General features: G+C 44.4%; 1 long non-coding RNA gene across 1 annotated transcript; it reads left to right on the forward strand.

Moving 5' to 3' along the window:
• The first annotated feature begins 320 nt into the window (after positions 1-320).
• On the forward strand, positions 321-18,105 carry LOC103350984 (uncharacterized). The gene is made up of 3 exons (XR_518818.4): positions 321-639; positions 16,280-16,490; positions 17,741-18,105. It is a non-coding gene; the product is annotated as an uncharacterized lncRNA (long non-coding RNA).
• Positions 18,106-18,538: the final 433 nt, after the last annotated feature.

Below are 18,538 nucleotides of genomic sequence, written 5' to 3' on the forward strand. Positions count from 1 at the left end.
GACCTCTCTCTCTGTCTCTACCTCTCTTTGTAGCTCTGTTTTTCATATATAAAACAAAATAAATCTTAAAAAAAAAAAAAGGAAGCCCAAGCTCAGCCACTTCTAATGTCAGCCTCCACTGGTATCCTCTCACGCCCACCTCGTGCGTCCGAGTCCTCACTCGCTCGCTTGCTTCCTTTCCAGCTTTGTTAGTTTCATCACTTGATATCGTCAGAGCATGTCATCAACATTACTCCCCTTTTCTCCCATTGTAAGTCATTACTCCACAGGTAAATATATTCGTGCTCACCCCCGAGGACATCAGTGAAGCTTCTGGATGATTCCCTGCTTGTCTGGAGCAGCTTTTCGGGAGGCGCCGGGCGAGCGCCATCCCCTGAGATCCCCCGGGTGCGATCTCCCACTCTTTATTCTGCGGCAGCTCAGAAGGACCTGGACTCCTGTCATCTTCGAGTCTTTAAAGATATTTCTCCCGCTTTCTAACGGAAAATGTCGCCGTTGAGAAGTCAGACTCCAGTCTGATTCCCCCTTACAGTGGGTGAGCCCTTGTCTAAATGCTGAAGGGTGTGTCTTCCGGATCTGCAAGTGCAGTCGTTTCCCTGGGAGTCCCTGGGTGCTGACTGGGAGGGGCCGATGCTCCAGGTAAATCAATGTGCAGATGGGGAAGCGTCTTCAGGAACCTTCCTGATGCAGTTTTAGCTCTGGTTTTCTTGCAGCAGGGACTTCTTTGTTAGGCCCTTTTTTGTACTTTTCATTATTTTTAGAAATTATCTTTGCCTGTCTTCTTAGCTCTCATTTTCTCTGAAATCCCTTTCTCTTATTTCTGTTTGATTTCCTTTTCTGTCTTCTGGTTTTCACAGTGTATTTTCCATACTGTATTTTCTCCCAGGTACTCCTACATGTTTGAGTTCTAAGTTGCTATTGTTATTTTTTTTAATAACTCTTTCCGGAGTTCTGTGATTCCTCAGTTCCTAGCCACTGGCTGTTTTACGGTCTCTTCTACTTCTGATTTATATTACTCTTTCAGCGTCTATTGTCTCCTTAATTTCTTTTCTCTCGTTTTGCACTGGCGTGTTACAGTTACCCTCTGCTTCGTGTCCACATTTTTCTGTGTTATCCCTAGGGTTGTTTGTTTCATTGTTAGCTCGTTTTCTTATAATAACTTTGTATTATATCAGTCTATACCATGTCTGTGCCTCCATGTTTAAATGAGATGACTTTTCCTGCACTATTGAGAGGGTGTTCCGGGGGTCGATGGGGCCAGAGGGTGAACTAGATCAGCTCTCTCAGCTTTCAAGCCCACACTTCCTCTTCTCTGGTTATTGGGAAGGACTCAGAATACTTCCCACCTGTCTGCTGGTCCTAAGCCTGGCCAGGGAGGCGTGCCGCCTTAGCCCTGTGTTTCCCAGGGCTCTCCTTTTCGTTCCCTCTGTGGTTATCCTACTTCCTGGGATCTGATGCCTTTGGGCTCAGCAGCCTCTCTTCGAAGCCCTTAGCATCTGCAGTGGTCTGGGTGTGGTTCGTCCCTTGCAGTTTCATGTGTTGCAGGCTTGGTCCTCAGTATGAGGTGGGGCCATTGAGACATGGAGCCTCCAGGGAGGTCCTCAGGTCAGCCGGGAGCATGGCTTTGGACGCAGCTGTGGGCCTATAGTTCCTCACTGGCTTCCTGGCTGCCAACGTGATCTCTTGCTCCTGCCACTGCCATCAGCCAAGAGATCCTTATGAAAGCTGAGCTGACGAGGGGCCATGCCCTTGAACCTCCAGAACTGAGAGCTAAATAAACCTCTTTACTTTATAATGCTTTACATTGTTGGCCCGCTTTACATTGCTATAATGAAATACCTACAGAAGTTAATTTTATAAAGAGAAAATGTTTACTTAACACAGTTTTGGAAGTTCAAGGGCAAGACACATGCATTGGTCCAGTTCTGACAGCTTCCCTGCTGCAGCTGTATCACAGCAGGGGCATGTGCATGGTGGAGAGCTTACATCACCAAACAGGAAGTCACAGAGAGAGATCAGGGTTCCACCATCCCCTCTGAGGACATGTCCCCAGTGACGGAAGCACCTCCCACTAGGCCCCACCTCCTAAAGATTCCACCACCTCCCAGTAGTGCCACTCGGGGACCAAGTCATTAATCATGCACCTTTTGGAGATTCACAAGCTAATACCCAAACCCCAGCAGCCTGTCTCAGGTACTGTCATAGTCATGAAAAGTCGACGAATCCACCACCTCCACTGTCCAGGGTGACTGCCCTGCTCAATTCACCTGCTTCTGGCAATTTTTCCCCTGGGATCAGACTCGGCATTTCTGTAAGGAGAGGTTGGCTGGATCTTCAGGACATCACCAGGGTTTGCTCTGTTCCAGCACTGCTGGCTCTCCTGGCGATGCAATGTGCAAGCTTTTGTTAGTTATCACCTGCAAATCATGCACTTAACAACTTTTAGCTTCACAGGTACTCTCAGGCTTGCCCAGGTTTTCATGCTAGGTTAAGTCCATCTTCTCTCAAAGGGACGTTTAGGTGATCTTGGGTTCCACAGCATATATTACTTGTCACAGGTTTTCCCTTGAGCTCATCATTGCCTTTCCCTATCTCTCCTACCTCTCATCATCTGAACCACCCAATCTCCCTGCCACGTTCAATTGCCACTTCCACATCATAGCTGTAGATACCGTTGCTATATGCTACCCACACTCTAGGGTTCAGAGGGGCTTCCACCTAACATTTTAAAATACACAGTTCATACATATAAAGAGTTTGCAGAAAGTTCATGGGGAAATGGAATTAAGAAATTGTTTTGGTGCAAAAAGGTTGAAATCCATGCATAGTTTTTTCATAATATGCATTTGCATGAACTTTTTTTGAAGACTTTTCATACTTTCTCACACTCTGCTAACTTTCTATTTGGTTTTCCGGAGGAGTTTTGGAAAGATTCAGAAAGTGTATTCTATCATGATCTCCCCAGGAGCAGAACTTAGGATCAATTATTTTTTGATAGAATGTGGAAGAATGACATTTCCACAAAGCTTTTATAATTCCACAAAGCTTTTATAATTCCACAAAGCTTTCATAAAATTTTATAATTGCAGAATATGAGTTCTTTAAAAATCTTAAAGATCACAGAGTCCATTACGCTCAAGTAATAGGAAAGATAATTGAGGCCCCGAGAGCGAAAACCACTTCCTCCAAGCTGATCATAGAGCCGAACACTGCTTTCACAGAATTGTTAGACAGGACCTCAAGCTCATGCGGCCCATCTTCCTACTCAATGCAGAAAGTCCCAGTCAGAGCGAGGCAGACAATATCCCCTTGAGTTACGTGAAGGGTGGAGATGCCTAACTCAACTAGTTCCCCATATGGTGAACAAAGTCTCCTCTATTCACTTTTCTCCTCCTTGAAAAGTACAAAGTGAGACAGACAAGGATGAATGGAAAGTTCTATTGCTTGTGTTCCCCTCAATTTAGAAGCTGTCTTGGAAGCACCTCTAGGCTGATTCACAGTCCAAGTTCTTCTAGTCTAGTGTGATTCATGACATGTCTGGTAGCTCATCCTGTCACACACTGCCTGGGAGTTCATCCTAAAAAGTGATGCCCGTGAGAATTCTTGTGGATTATACAACATCATGTAAATCCAGGATACTGCTAGATTTCCTATGTTGAATGGCATTTCTTTCCCTGTATTTTCTAAATACGGTTCTCGATTTTGTCCTCTGTAGCTATGCAGAAGAAGTCCCTTGACTCGTACTTTCCAAGCCTTGAAATGTTGGAAGGCAGCTGTTGGGCCCCGGCCTCATGGCTCAGACTTGTCTGTGCCCGTGATGAGTGACACAGCTAGCATGTGTTCCTCCTGGGGCATTGTCCTCCAGTACTCCAGCAGTTAATCTCCTTTGAGCACATTCCCGTTTATCAATGTTGTACTTAAAATGCCAGAAGTAAGCAGAATGGGACGAAACTTTCTTCGTCTCTGCATCATACGAAAAGCAGCACAGCCAAAGATTGCATAAGTCATTCCGACGTCTCTTATTATACGCCTGATTCATATTCAGCTTGCTGTCAGCTTACCACACCTGCTTTTCCCTCGTGTGCCCGAGTGAAGTAGTTCTCCCTCTTCCTGAGCGTGGGTAGAAGATATTTTTGGTCCTAGACGCAGGACAACCTCTTGGTAAGCAGCAACACACGTTCTTTCAGAGCTCCAGTGGTTTGCTGAACCTGAGACCTTGACTTTTCTAGAGTATCAAGGTTCTCTGTGTTACACCCCGAGCCTTTCTGGGGATTTGATTCTTCCTTAGCAATGTTTGTTCTATTCCTTTTCATTTGAAGGTTGTGCTCCTTGATGGAGAAGTTAAAAGAAGAGTCGAGGCCGGCGCCGTGGCTCACTAGGCTAATCCTCCGCCTTGCAGCGCCGGCACACCGGGTTCTAGTCCCAGTCGGGGCGCCGGATTCTGTCCCGGTTGCCCCTCTTCCAGGCCAGCTCTCTGCTGTGGCCAGGGAGTGCAGTGGAGGATGGCCCAAGTGCTTGGGCCCTGCACCCCATGGGAGACCAGGAGAAGCACCTGGCTCCTGCCATCAGATCAGCGTGGTGCGCCGGCCGCAGCGGCCATTGGAGGGTGAACCAACGGCAAAAGGAAGACCTTTCTCTCTGTCTCTCTCTCTCACTATCCACTCTGCCTGTCAAAAATAAAAAAATAAAAAATAAAAAATAAATAAATAAATAAAATAAAAAAGAAGAGTTGAGATTGAGCGGTCCTCTTTTCTCACCCTTCACAGTCTCCTATCACCTGGCCCCACTGCTGTTTCCTTTGCACCACCATCTGTAGCAGCAGACCACCTCGTGCCCAAGCAGGGTGCATGCCATTGTGGGTCCTCTATTTATTTTTGAACACACAGTGAGAGATGCGGATGGGAGAGGGTTGGGGGGCAGGGAGAATCACTACAAAGACATAAACTTGGATGACCTATATTGACCCTATTTCAGGGAAAGACATCTACTGTCAGCATACTCTGAGACCAGTCCTCTTCCATGTTTTACCCAAAACAAAGCCGTTATATTCTCTATTACCCTACATTTCCTTATCTATGAAATAGGGATACTTAGTGATAACTTGAACTTTTTCAACCTTAGAATGTTTCAAATAATACAACTTCTTTATCACCTCCCTACTTGCTATGTAGACATTCCTCCATTGAGACCAGACATTAAGAAAATCTCTTAAGGTGCTAAGTGTCGCTCCCCCTCTTCACGGAGTAACGACACTAGACCCTGCCTAGGCTTCATATCCGAGTCACGGCACCATTATGTCGCTCCCCGTCTTCGTGGAGGAACGACACAGGACCCTGCGCTGTTCTTTTGTCTGCTCGGCCCTCCCCGGGTTTGCTGCTGGTTCTTCCCGGGTTGGCTACCGTCCCTTCCACCTCCATGGAAGGGCAGTTCCCCCTGCCACTTTCCCCACTTCCGCGGGGGAGCGGCACACCGCCGGCCGGCTCTCTTGGGGGCTGCTCAGGTGTTCCTTCAGATAGATGTTCCTGGTGCATGTTGTCTCTCTCCTCCTTTATAGTCCTCTTCCACCAATCCCAACTCTGCTACCCACACGCCGAGTACGCTGCCCTCCTCCAATCAGGAGCAGGTCCTGCTGTTTATTGGTTGAACTGGAGGCAGCTGTGTAGAAGCTGTTTCCTCCTCTCCCAGCGCCATATTGTGGGAGAGCAGATGCATAGAATAAGTCTTAATTCGAGTTAACAGTCTAGTCTGAGTTGCTCCCCACACTAAGGAGTATACTTTGAGGTTAAAAGGCTCAACCCCAATATGAGAATTCAAATGCTGATTGGCCAGTTCATATCAAGAGCCAACCACTAGTTGGCCAGCGCCACGGCACAATAGGCTAATCCTCCGCCTGCAGCGCCGACACCCCGGGTTCTAGTCCCAGTCGCTCCTCTTCCAATCCAGCTCTGTGCTATGGCCCGGGAAGGCAGTGGAGGATGGCCCAAGTGCTTGGGCCCTGCACCCGCATGGGAGACCAGGAGAAGCACCTGGCTCCTGGCTTCAGATTAGCGTGCGGCCATTGAGGGGTGAACCAACAGAAAAGGAAGACCTTTCTTTCTGTCTCTCTCTCTCTCACTGTACACTCTGCCTATCAAATAATAATAATAATAATAATTTTAAAAAGCCAACCACTAGTAAGGGCCTTGAAAACAGACATGCTTCAAAAGAAACACTTGAAGAGAATAAGTTAAATTAATTTCAAAGTTAATTCTAGGGGCCAGCGCCATGGCTCACTTGGTTCCTCTGCCTGCAGTGCCAGCATCCCATATGGGCACTGGGTTCTAGTCCCAGTTGCTCCTCTTCAGTCCAGCTCTCTGCTGTGGCTCAGGAGGGCAGTGGAGGATGTCCCAAGTGCTTGGGACCCTGAAACCACCTGGGAGACCAGAAAGAAGTACCTGGCTCCTGGCTTCAGATCGGTGCAGCGCCGGCCATAGCAGCCATTTAGGGGGTGAACCAACGGAAGGAAGACCTTTCTCTTTCTCTCACTGTCTGTAACTCTACCTGTCAAATAAAAAAAAAAAAGTTAATTCTATCATTTTTCCTGAAAGTGCCCAAGTTCTCTGTCATAGAACTCTAGGTTGACAAGGAAGAGCAAAGGCTGTGAGGTGGACAGGGAAATAGGCTGAGAGAGGAGAACTGAGTGCAGCATGCATATTTTTGTTAAGTTGTTCTCTGAAGTGGGATTCAGACAGATTTCCCACTTTCAGAATCATTGTGAATACCAGAAAGTCAATAAATGTTTCCAAGAGACAAATTAGAATATATATTTTCATTTTATATTCATTATTGAGTGGATATAAATTTATATGTATACACACACAGAGATATTTCAAAAAGTTTATGGAAAATTAAAATTAAAAGATAAGTATATTTTGATGCAAAACGTTTTGAAATCTTTAAGTTTTTCATAATAACATGTGTCTTGTGTACGTTTGTTATACATCCACCTGTGCACATCCTAGTTTAAGAAAGACTAAGACTTGAAGCTGTCTGTAGGTAGCACCAATCACACCCATTTCCCTGTTTTACTAGAGACCACTTCCCTGCACTTTCCATTATGTACCCCTTGCTCGTCTTCATTATTTCATGACATATATTCTTATTCCTAAACAATGTATTCTTTAACCTTGCATGCTTTTAAACTATGTAAAAGCAGCCGGCACCGCGGCTCACTAGGCTAATCCTCCGCCTTGCAGCGCCGGCACACCGGGTTCTAGTCCCGGTCAGGGCGCCGGATTCTGTCCCGGTTGCCCCTCTTCCAGGCCAGCTCTCTGCTGTGGCCAGGGAGTGCAGTGGAGGATGGCCCAAGTGCTTGGGCCCTGCACCCCATGGGAGACCAGTAGAAGCACCTGGCTCCTGCCTTCGGATCAGCGCGGTGCGCCGGCCGTAGCACACCGGTCATGGCGGCCATTGGAGGGTGAACCAACGGCAAAAGGAAGACCTTTCTCTCTGTCTCTCTCTCTCTCTCACTGTCCACTCTGCCTGTCAAAAAAACAAAAAACAAAAAACAAATAAACTATGTAAAAGCAATTACACTGTATATGGCTGTGCCTTTTTTTTTTTTTTGCAATTTCATATTCATGACGTTTAAGTTGCTTTATATTGCTATTCACTGATTTTCACTTAGTAGTCCATTCATTCAGCAATATAGTTATCCAGTCCTTTGTTGGTGGATGTTTGGATTGTTTGTAATATTTTGTCATCACCAAGAGTGCTAATATAAACATTCTTACCACAGTCTCCTCATGCTATACAAAAGAGTTTCCCTACATATATATCAGGGTATGGCATAGCTAGTTCAAGTTTTAAATATTTTTAAGTAAAATAGGAAACATCAAGTTTTGAAAAAAAAATGGCACCAAGTTTTACTTTTATATATGGTATATAAGAGTTTTGATTGGTTCACAGTCCTGTCAAACAATATATGGTTGGACTTTCTAATTTTCTCCCATCTATTGAATGTAACATATTTTATTATTGTTTCAACTAGCATTTTACCGCTAAAGATATTTTGTTTTCAATTTCTTATATGGTACTTCTGAGAATTCATTGTTCATTTTTCTATTGGATTATATATATCTTTATTTTCTTTATTCCCTTTTATGGATATTTGGGTTATTCTTGAAATGCCTTTTATAGATGCTAGATGCTGTTTGACAATTATATATATTGCAAACATCCTCATTCCCCTGCCAGGGATGAGCCAGGCTGAAGCCAGGATCCTGGAACTCCGGCCCTGTTTCCCACACGGGTAGCAGGATCCCAAGCACTTGGACCACCTTCCATTGATTTCCCTGGGTCATAAGCAGGAAGCTGGATTGGAAGTGGAGCACCTGGGACTCAAATCAATGCCCATATGGAATGCTGGCAACACAGGTGGTAGCTTCACCCTCTATGGCACGATGCTGGCCCTGAAAAATAAAACTTAATTTTCATCTGGTTACACAAAGTGGTTTGTGGTTTGCATGAGCTCATGCATATCTCCAGTCTACTGTTTGCCTGTACGTTTACAGAATACCTTCTTTTGATGACCAAATTTTAAAAATGTTTCTGGCATCTAATTTATCAGTTACTTTCTTTTTTTAACAAAGATTTATTTATTTATTTGAATGGCAGAATGAAAGAGAGAGAGAGAGAGAATCTTTCATCCACAGATTCACTCCCCAAACAGCTGCAACAGCCAGAGCTGGGCCAATCCGAAGCCAGGAGCTTCTTCCAGGCCTCCCACATGGGTGCAGGGGCCCAGGTACTTGGACTGTCTTCTGCTGCCTTCCCAGGCACATTAGCAGGGAGCTGAATTGGAAGTGGAGCAGCCAGGACTCAAACCAGTGCCCATATAGGATGCCAGCATCGCAGGAGGCAGCTTTACCTGCTACACCACAGCACCAGTCCACAGTTACTTTCTTACATAATTGTTTTTATGTCTAAGAAATCCTTTTAATTTCAGTTTGCAAAGATATATTCCAATGTTTATTCCAAAATCAATGTTGCTCTAGCTTTTAATTTTAGATTTATTAATTAACTGTTTTGAATGGTAAGATAAGAATTTGAGATTCAGATTTGTTCCTATATAGTTATTCAGTTATTCAACTATAATCCTTCAACAATTTTCATTTTTCCAAAAGATAATTTTGGGTTGTTCATCAAACTCAGTTGCCTCTATAATTACAGGTATATTTTTGAATTTGGTATTCTCTCTTGGTAATTTTCACCCAATATGTCATTAAATATTTTTCTATCCCATTATCAATGTCTTCTTTGCCAATTACTGGTATACTAGACTGCTTACCATTGCCACAGGTCCCTACTAGACTGCTTACCATTGCCACACAGGTCTCTACTAGACTGCCTACCATTGCCACAGGTCTCTACTAGACTGCTTACCATTGCCACAGGTCTCTGAAGCTTCTCTCTTTTCTCTCCACGTCTCGGGTTTTGTGGTATCCGTTGTCCTAGCTGTGTCTACTGACTCTTATTCAGTGATGTTTTCACTTCAGTTATGGTTCTTTTCAGCTCCACAGTCTCCATTTTGTCCTTTTTTCATACATGTCATTTCTCTGATTACATGCCTCATCTGTTTGTTATGAATCTCTCTTCCTCCAAATCCTGGATATATTCACCATATCTGATTTAAAGTCTCTATCTCCTTATCAATACATCTGCATCATCTTGAAGTTGTCATACATTAACTTATTTAATTCTTGGTTATGAGTCCACATTTTTTATTTCTATCACATACCTATTGATAATGATGAGTACTGGACACTATGAAAATCATTCAGAGCCTGCAGTCTGTGTGGACAGAATCTGTGTGGTCTGCATTCATTCAGTGGACAGAAGCTTGCACTTCTCTTCAATTCTTCCAGCTTCCACTGTTGTGTGTGTGTGTGTGTGTTCATGTTTTCTATTTGTCACACTTATTTCTTGGGCTTCTCCTTTGCCAAATATTGGGGTGGATTTTATATGCAGATTTTGGGGTTCCCTCTGTGAATCCTTACCTTCTAGGATTTCTCCTCTGCCTTCCTTTCTTACTGATAGAAAATTTCATTCTCTAACACATTAAGCCACTAAGACTGTGATTTTCTGCCTCATGGGATGACTGCATTGGAAAGTCCCACAATTAAAATAAATACGTTGCAGTTTTTCTTTCCAGCATTGGCTTCCCAGTCGTTTATTTCTATATTTTGGAATTCTCTAGTTTCTCTAAAAAGTTGGGCAATTCTGGAAATATTTTTCCATATTTTCTAATTATCCGAGGAAAGCTACTCTACTATTACTAAGAGCCAGAACAAATGGCATCTTTTTAAAATTACATTTTCTCAGTGTTTGTGGCTGGGTATAGAAGTGCAATTAACTTTTGGTTATTGATTTTGTATCCAAAATCCTCACTTAATTCCATTCTTTATTCAAAATAATTAGATCGATGTAGAAATCATACTTTTATTTCTTATTCTTTTCTAATTTTTTTACCTTTTATTATATTTTCCTATCTTTCTACACTGACTGGGACTTTTGATGCAATATTGGATACAAATCATAGGAATAAACACCCTTTTCTTGCCCATTTTGCTAAGAATGGTTTTAATATATTACTGCTATCAGTTATTTTAGATTTTTATGAATTTCATTTAACCTGTAAAGAAATCCCTTTTCCTAATTTTCTTTTCTCTCTCTCTCTTTTTTTTTTTCTTTTGACAGGCAGAGTTAGACAGTGAGAGAGAGAGAGAGACAGAGAGAAAGGTCTTCCTTCTGTTGGTTCACCCCCCAAATGGCCGCTACGGCCGGCACCCTGAGCCAATACGAAGCCAGGAGCCAGGTGCTTCCTCCTGGTCTCCCATGCAGGTGCAGGGGCCAAGGACTTGGGCCATCCTCCACCGCCTTCCTGGGCCACAGCAGAGAGCTGGCCTGGAAGAGGGGCAACCGGGACAGAATCTGGCGCCCCGACCGGGAATAGGACTACAACCCTACAACCCAGGGTGCCGGCACCGCAGGCAGAAGATTAGCCTGGTGAGCCGTGGCGCCCGCCTTCGTAATTTTCTAAGAGTTTTTTTTAATGACAGACAGATGCAGAACTGTAATAAACACTTTTCTGAATCTATTGAAAAGATCACATGATTTTTAAAGTTCTTCCTTTATTTTGTTAATTCGTCACTGGATCTTATTCAGCTTTTTGCATCTTTGTGTACAAAATATTGACCTATAATAATCATTTTCCTACTGTTTTTCAGTTACTGGGATTAATACTTTACTAAACCCATAAGTTGGTTAAAGAGTGTTCTCTTTTTGTACTATAGAAATATTATGCAATTGTTTAACACAGAAATAGTTCTTTGAATGATGTAATTTGGCAGAAAAGAAAAAAGAAAACTTGAGAGGCTTGGTGACATTTTTATGGGTAAGTTTTAACAGTTAAATATTTTTAATTTTGCAGGGCTAGTTAGTTTTCTATTTCTTCTTGATTGCAACATATCTGGGACTTCTTTGACAGCTTCACTTGTTTTCCGCTTCATTGGCATAAAGTTGATGAAATATTCTCTCATTATCCCTCATCTCTGCAACACTCATAGTTCTGTTTTCTTTTGTGTGACTCACATTAGTTATTAGTGTCTCTCTCTTTGGCTTTGTTATTCTCATTACAGTTTTATCAGGCATTTCAAAGAACAAATATTTGGTGCTGTTGGTTTTTGTGGCTGTATCCTTGTTACTTGCTACACTGGTGAATGTTTTTACCACTATCATTTTTCCCTTACTCTTTTCTTTCAGTTTGTTCTGTTGCCATTTTTTTTCCTGGTTTCTTAAGTAACATGCTCAATTTATTAATTTCCAGTCATATTTTTCTTTTCTATTGTAATCATTAAAGGTTTAACATTTTCCCCTAAATACTTTTGTTAAAGCTTTATTTATTTATTTGAAAGGCAGAGTCACAGAGATGCAGAGGCAGAGAGAGAGAGGTTTTCCATCTGCTGGTTCACTCCCCAAATGGCCACAATGGCTGGAGCTGGGCCAATCCAAAGCCGGAACCAGGAGTTTCTTCTGGGTCTCCCACACAGGTGCAGGGGCCCAAGCACTTGGGCCATCTATATCCTCATCTGCTACATCCATAGCAGAGAGCTGGATCAGAAGTGGAGCAGCCAGAACTTGAATCGGCACCCACAACGGGATGCCAGCACCTCAGGCGGCAACTTCACCCATTATGCCACAGTGCCAGACCCCTAAATACTTTTTTAAATGAATTCTTTCCTAGGTCCCACAGTCACCTGATTTTGCCTTTACTCAACTGATCCCCCTCTTTCCTTGTTCCTCTACTTTTATCATCTCTGAAAGCCAGATCACTCCAGTGCTCGAGATGGGACCTCTTTTCTGCTTCACAAACTCTCACAACAATGCAATCCCGTGTTACTACTTTATATGCCATCTGTACATTAAATTTTTATCTCCAGCTTATATACACCCTATGTTGAAAGTCAAAATCATAAATACCTCCAAATATCCTATTTAGATGTCTCCTGAAATTTCCCCCAATGAGCACACTGATGAGAATTCAATTACCGTTCAGAAAATATTCACTCCACTCCTTTCCATTGCTAAGACATATTTTCCCATCCCATGTTGTTTGGGCTCAGCCGTGGGACTTGATTTGCTCAAAGAAATCTTATCAAACATAACACAAGCAAAGGCTTGAAATGTGTCTATGTAATGGGCCTCGTTGTTTGGGCATTTGCCATGGCCATGGGAAGAACACGACTTGAGAAGTTCACTGGTTCCAACATAAAAGTAGGCTGAAGGGGCCGGCACTGCAACATGGGAGGTTAATCTTCCTGCGAAGCCGACAACCTATGTGGACACCGGTTCTAGTCCCGGCTGCTACTCTTCTGATTCGGCTCTCTGCTGTGGCCTGGGGAAGCAGCAGAAGATGGCTCAAGTGCTTGGACCCCTGCATCCACATGGGAGACCTGGAGGAGGCTATGGCTCCTGGCTTCAGATCAGCCCAGCTCCAGCTGTTGTGGCCTTTTGGGGAGTGAACCAAGAGATGGAAGACCTCTCTCTCTGTCTCTTTTGGGGAGTGAACCAAGAGATGGAAGACCTCTCTCTCTGTCTCTTTTGGGGAGTGAACCAAGAGATGGAAGACCTCTCTCTCTGTCTCTGCCTCTCACTCTCTATAACTCTACCTCTCAAATAAATAAATAAAATCTTAAAAAAAAAGAGTAGGCAGACGAACAGAGGCGCCTTGGCTAACCCACAGACCCAGAGCCTACGGCAGAGCCATCGCAGCCTACCAGCAGGTACACAGCCTGAGGCAGAGCTGCCAGATGGCTTTGCAGATTTGTTAGTAAGGTAATAAATGTTTATTATTAGATGCCACTGGATTTAGGGGTGGTTTATTTTGCAGTGATAGCTGAGTGATACAGAAATGTGTACCAAGAAGTGGGTGCTTATGTTAGCAAAATTCTAAAATATACGGGCCTGGCTCAAGGAAACTGTTAAATGAAGCTGAAAAATGGTGACTTGTGCTATGTGATGGTGAAACATTTGGTAAATGCTTCCTGTGATAACCTGGAAGACAAAATGTACCTAATGAACTGGTTGAGTCGAGTGAGAAATTTTGAGGCGAAAATGTGGAAATATGAGCTGGCTTCTGCTGACTGTGTGTAATAAGACGCTGTAAGAGAGGAACGAGTTCAGAAGAGAATTGGCTTGGATACAAACAAAATTAAGAGGAAATATAGAGAGCCTAAAAATTCCAGAACTTGAAGTGCTGGGAAATAAAATTCTTTCTTACCAGATCAAAATGTGCCCATTACGAAGCTATTTCAGGGAAAAGACCCAATCCACGGTGCTGCCAGAGGGCACAGCCTCATTTCAACTTGACGCTAACACCATCCACTGAGACCCCGCACAGGATGTTTCTTTCTGGACACCAGGGAGGCTGGAAAACCTGGTTCTGCAGCCCTGCGGAAGGGCCAATCGCTATGTTAGGATGGAGTATGGGCTGGGGTGCAAGTCATGACTCAAAAACGATTGCTCTTAGGACTTTCAGTACAAATGCTAGTTAAAATCGAATACACAGCAAGACTACGAGGTTTCTGAGAGTTGTACAGTAAATGTGTGACTAGCCTGGACTCAGAGAGTCTGAGATTGCCAGAGGTAAGATCTCTGCCTCTCTAAATTTCTTTTTTTTTTTTTTTTGAATAAGATTTTATTTTATTTATTTGAAAGGCAGAGTTAGAGAGAGGTAGAGACAAGGAGAAAGAGAGGTCTTCCATCTGCTGGTTCATTCCCCAAATGACTGAAACAACCGGGGCTGGGCCATGCTGAAGCCAGGAGCCAGGATCTTCCAGGTCTCCCATGTTGGTGCAGGGGCCCAAGCACTTGGGCCATCCTCTGCTGCTTTCCCAGGTGTGTTAACATCTAGCTGGATCAGAAGTGGAGCAGAAAGGACTTGAACCAGTGCTGTAGGTCGGGGATTTAACCCGCTGTGCCACAGCACTGGCCTCCCGCCCCCATATCTTTATTTATTTTTTTTAACTTTTATTTAGTAAATATAAATTTCCAAAGTACAGTTTATGGATTACAATGGCTCCCCCCGCCATAATTTCCCTCCCAGTCGCACCCCTCCCATCTCCTGCTCCTTCTCCCATTCCACTCACATCAAGATTCATTTTCAATTATCTTTATATACAGAAGATCGATTTAGTATATATTAAGTAAAGATTTCATCAGTTTGCACCCACAGAGAAACACAAAGTGTAAAATACTGTTTCATTGCTAGTTATAGCATTACTTCACATTGGACAACACATTAAGGACAGATCCCACATGAGAAGTAAGTACACAGTGACTCCTGTTGTTGACTTAACAATTTGACACTCTTGTTTATGGCATCAGTAATCTCCCTAGGCTCAGTCATGAGTTGCCAAGGCTATGGAAACCTTTTGAGCTCGCCGACTGCAATCTAATTCCGACAGGGTCATAGTCAAAGTGGAAGTTCTCTCCTCCCTTCAGAGAAAGGTACCTCCTTCTTTGATGGCCCCGTTCTTTCCACTGGGATCTCACTCGCAGAGATCTTTCATTTAGGTTTTTGTTTTTTTGTTTGTTTGTTTGTTTGTTTTTTTGCCAGAGTGTCTTGGCTTTCCATGCCTAAAATACTCCCATGGGCTCTTCAGCCACATCAGAATGCCTTAAGGGCTGATTCTGAGGCCAGAGTGCTATTTAGGACATCTGCCATTCTATGAGTCTGCTGTGTATCCCGCTTCCTATGTTGGATTGTTCTCTCCCGGGGAGCATAGTCAAAAACATAGCGTAACATTCCAGAAGGGGTAAAGGGTATAAGCACCTGCTAAACAGAGAAGGACCCCTTCCCCGCAAGTGGTGGAGCCAAGAACTATGGACAACCCTGGCCCAGGACACCATGCCCAGGAAGCAGAAAGGGGTCCTCATCCAAGGATATTTCTTATCTTCAAAGAAGGTGAATCCAATAACATTTCAGAAGGCTTGGGATCACCGGCTCCTCTGTCCCCTTATTCCTCTGTAGTGGTTACAGGATTCTTGTTGGATCACTTCATGTTTTGTATCTGGTGAGCAATTAACTTGTTAATGCATAGGCCTCTGGATCAAGGGGCACATACCAAACCTGATGTAAGTTGTGGGATCCTGGGTTTTGAGCCTGTTTCTAGTTCTCTGGGTCTTGGGGGATCTGGAGAGGAGTGAGTATATTTTGGTTATGGGACAGACCTAAATACTTCAGTGTGGATTACTGTTCAGTGGAGAACCACTACACTTTCCTTCCCCTATTGGGGTAATACCAGAGTGGCAGAACTCAGCATCCTACACTTCTGTCATCACTGTAAGGACAAGGCCCAGGTAGCCCAATCCTCCCCAGTGAATGCGAGGCAGGCAAAGCAGCACTGAGGGGGTATGAGGGTGCAACTGTGCTGGGTGTCCCAAGGGTCTAGGTTATCTGTCTATGCTGGCTGCTTGTCTTTGGGCCTCCTGACTCGGTTTTCCTCTACTACTTCCTTCTCATAACGATCACTGCTGGGGGGCTAACTTAATGACCACAGAGGTCTACTGAACTCAGCTTGTGATGGACAATTGTAGATGCATGGTCATTTCAGGACCCAAGGTCCAGCTACCAGGGCCCATGCTGGGACATTTTCTTAAAAGGTGTATAACGCTGTTTTGTAGATGGCATGGTCTTGATCTAGAATTTCGGGAACCTGTGCTGTGATTCTCTCCCTAGGCGGCTTGCTGTAAATGCATACTTCATTCTTCCTATCACTGACACCTCCAACACCATAAGATCTGCCAGATTAGAGTCCAGGAGGCAACGATCTTTACTCGGCTTACACTGCAACGTGGACCTACTGCACAGCCCCTTCCTGGTGCAGCCTCTGCTTAAAGTGGGCACCCTTCCTGACCACCTGAGATACGGCTTAAAGAAATACTCCTGGGTAGGGAATGTGTTCCTTCCAGAAACCAGAGAGCCATGGGCATCATGCTTCCCCATTTGTAGCTGTGGTGCAAAGATTTTTATTTTTTAGATTTATTTATTCATTTTGAAAGTCAGAGTTACAGAAAGAGAGGGGGAGAGACAGGGAGAGAGAGATCTTCCATCCACTGGTTCACTCCCCAGATGGCTGCAACAGCCACCACTGGCCCAGGCCTAAACCAGGAGCCATGAGCTTCATCTGGTCTTTCATGTGTGTAGAGCAGGGGCCCAAGCACTTGGGCCTTCTTCTATTGCTCTTCCCAGGTAGTGAGCTAGATTGGAGGTGGAGTAGCAGGGACATGAACTGGTGCCCTTATAGAATGCCCTTGTCACAGGTGGCAGCTTTACCTGCTACACCACCACACCAGTCCCACACCTAAAGACTTATGCAAAGTGCTAGCTTCTACTTTAGAAGTGCATTGTCTCACCAAGGTTTCCAGCATGGTAATTGCTTTTGTTTACTTTGTCTGATCAGCATGGTATCACAGATGTGTTGGATCCATATGATATTCTGTGATGCGTCCAGATGGCCCAGATCTCTTCAAATTACATTATTAGCAAGTGTGGGAGAGTTAATATAGTGCTGTGATAAAATTGAAAAGGAGTATGTTTGCTTGTTCTGCATAAATATCATCCCTGATCAATTGCTTTTTTTAGTTTATTTATTATTTCTTTGAATGGCACAGAGAACGAGTGGGGAGAGGGGGAAGAGGGGGAGGGGCAGATGGGGGAAGGGGGAAGGAGGAGAGGGAGAGAAGGTAAGAGGGAGAGGGAGAGGGAGAGGGAGGGAGAGAGAGAGAGAGAGAGAGAGAGAGAGAGAGAGATGTCATCCATATGCTGGTTCATTTCCTCAAATGCTCACGGTCAAAGCCAGGAGCCAAGAATTCCATCTGGCTCTCCCCCATGGGTGGCATGGACCCTCGTACATGGACCATCATCTGCCGCCTCCCAAGCACATTGTCAGGAAGCTGGACCTCAGCAGAGGTGGGACTCCAGTGCAGGTACTCTGATATGAGATGCAAGCACCCCAAGCAGGGGCTTAGCCTGCTGCATCACAGCACCCACCCCATCCCTTAACAATTCCCGATCCTCTCTCCTGATTAGTAAAGGATGCATTTGCGAAATGAGTAGCTATAATACCACATCCAGAAAGACAGATGGAAACAGGGGTATGACTTTGTTGTTTTTCAGAGATTTATCTGTTTTTTTCAGAGTCCACAGGCAAGTTAAACGGACCTAGGAATGAAACAGCAGTCCTCACCCTTTTGATCTTTAAGGACAGCCCTGGGGCTGGTGCTGTGGTGCAACAGGTTAAAGCCCCGCCTGCAGCGCCGGCATCCCATATGGACGCTGGTTCAAGTCTTGGCTGCTCCACTTCCAATCCAGCTCTCTACTGTGGCCTGGGAAAGCAGTAGAAGATGGCCCAAGACCTTGGGCCCCTGCATCCTCATGGGAAGACCTGGACGAAGCTCCTGGCTCCTGGCTTCGGATCAGCTCAGCTCTGGCCATTGCAGTTATTTGGGGAGTGAACCGGCAGATGGAAGACTCTCTCTCTGGTTTTACCTCTCTTTGCAACTCTTTCAAAAAAAAATAAAATGAATCTTTAAAAAAACAAAGGTAGCTGTAATCTCTGTCATTGTCTTCTGGAGTGTGATATTGTTCTTGGCAGGGGAGGGGGCCACTTTCAGTGAGCTTCACCTGGCATTCAAGTAGTTCTTACCCTATTAGGCCTATAGGATCCAGTGTACCAAGTACTTCAGACTGGTTATGCACTCAGATACTCAGAAATGGGCCCACTGAAGCCAGATTTAATCCTATGTTCACTCTGTGAACAGAGGTTTGCTCCCACTCCTATACGGGGGACAGAATGACACTATGGCTCTCTGGGCATCGAGGTCAACTCAGACTCTGAGTCCGACAGTCATCAAACTGTAGGGCAGTCCATTTGGTCCTCTAATACACAGTCATCCATGTAAATGGCCAGCATTCCCTTTGGACAAGATTCCTGGA

Source organism: Oryctolagus cuniculus, chromosome 13, assembly GCF_964237555.1.
Source record: "Oryctolagus cuniculus chromosome 13, mOryCun1.1, whole genome shotgun sequence".
NCBI lineage: Eukaryota > Metazoa > Chordata > Mammalia > Lagomorpha > Leporidae > Oryctolagus > Oryctolagus cuniculus.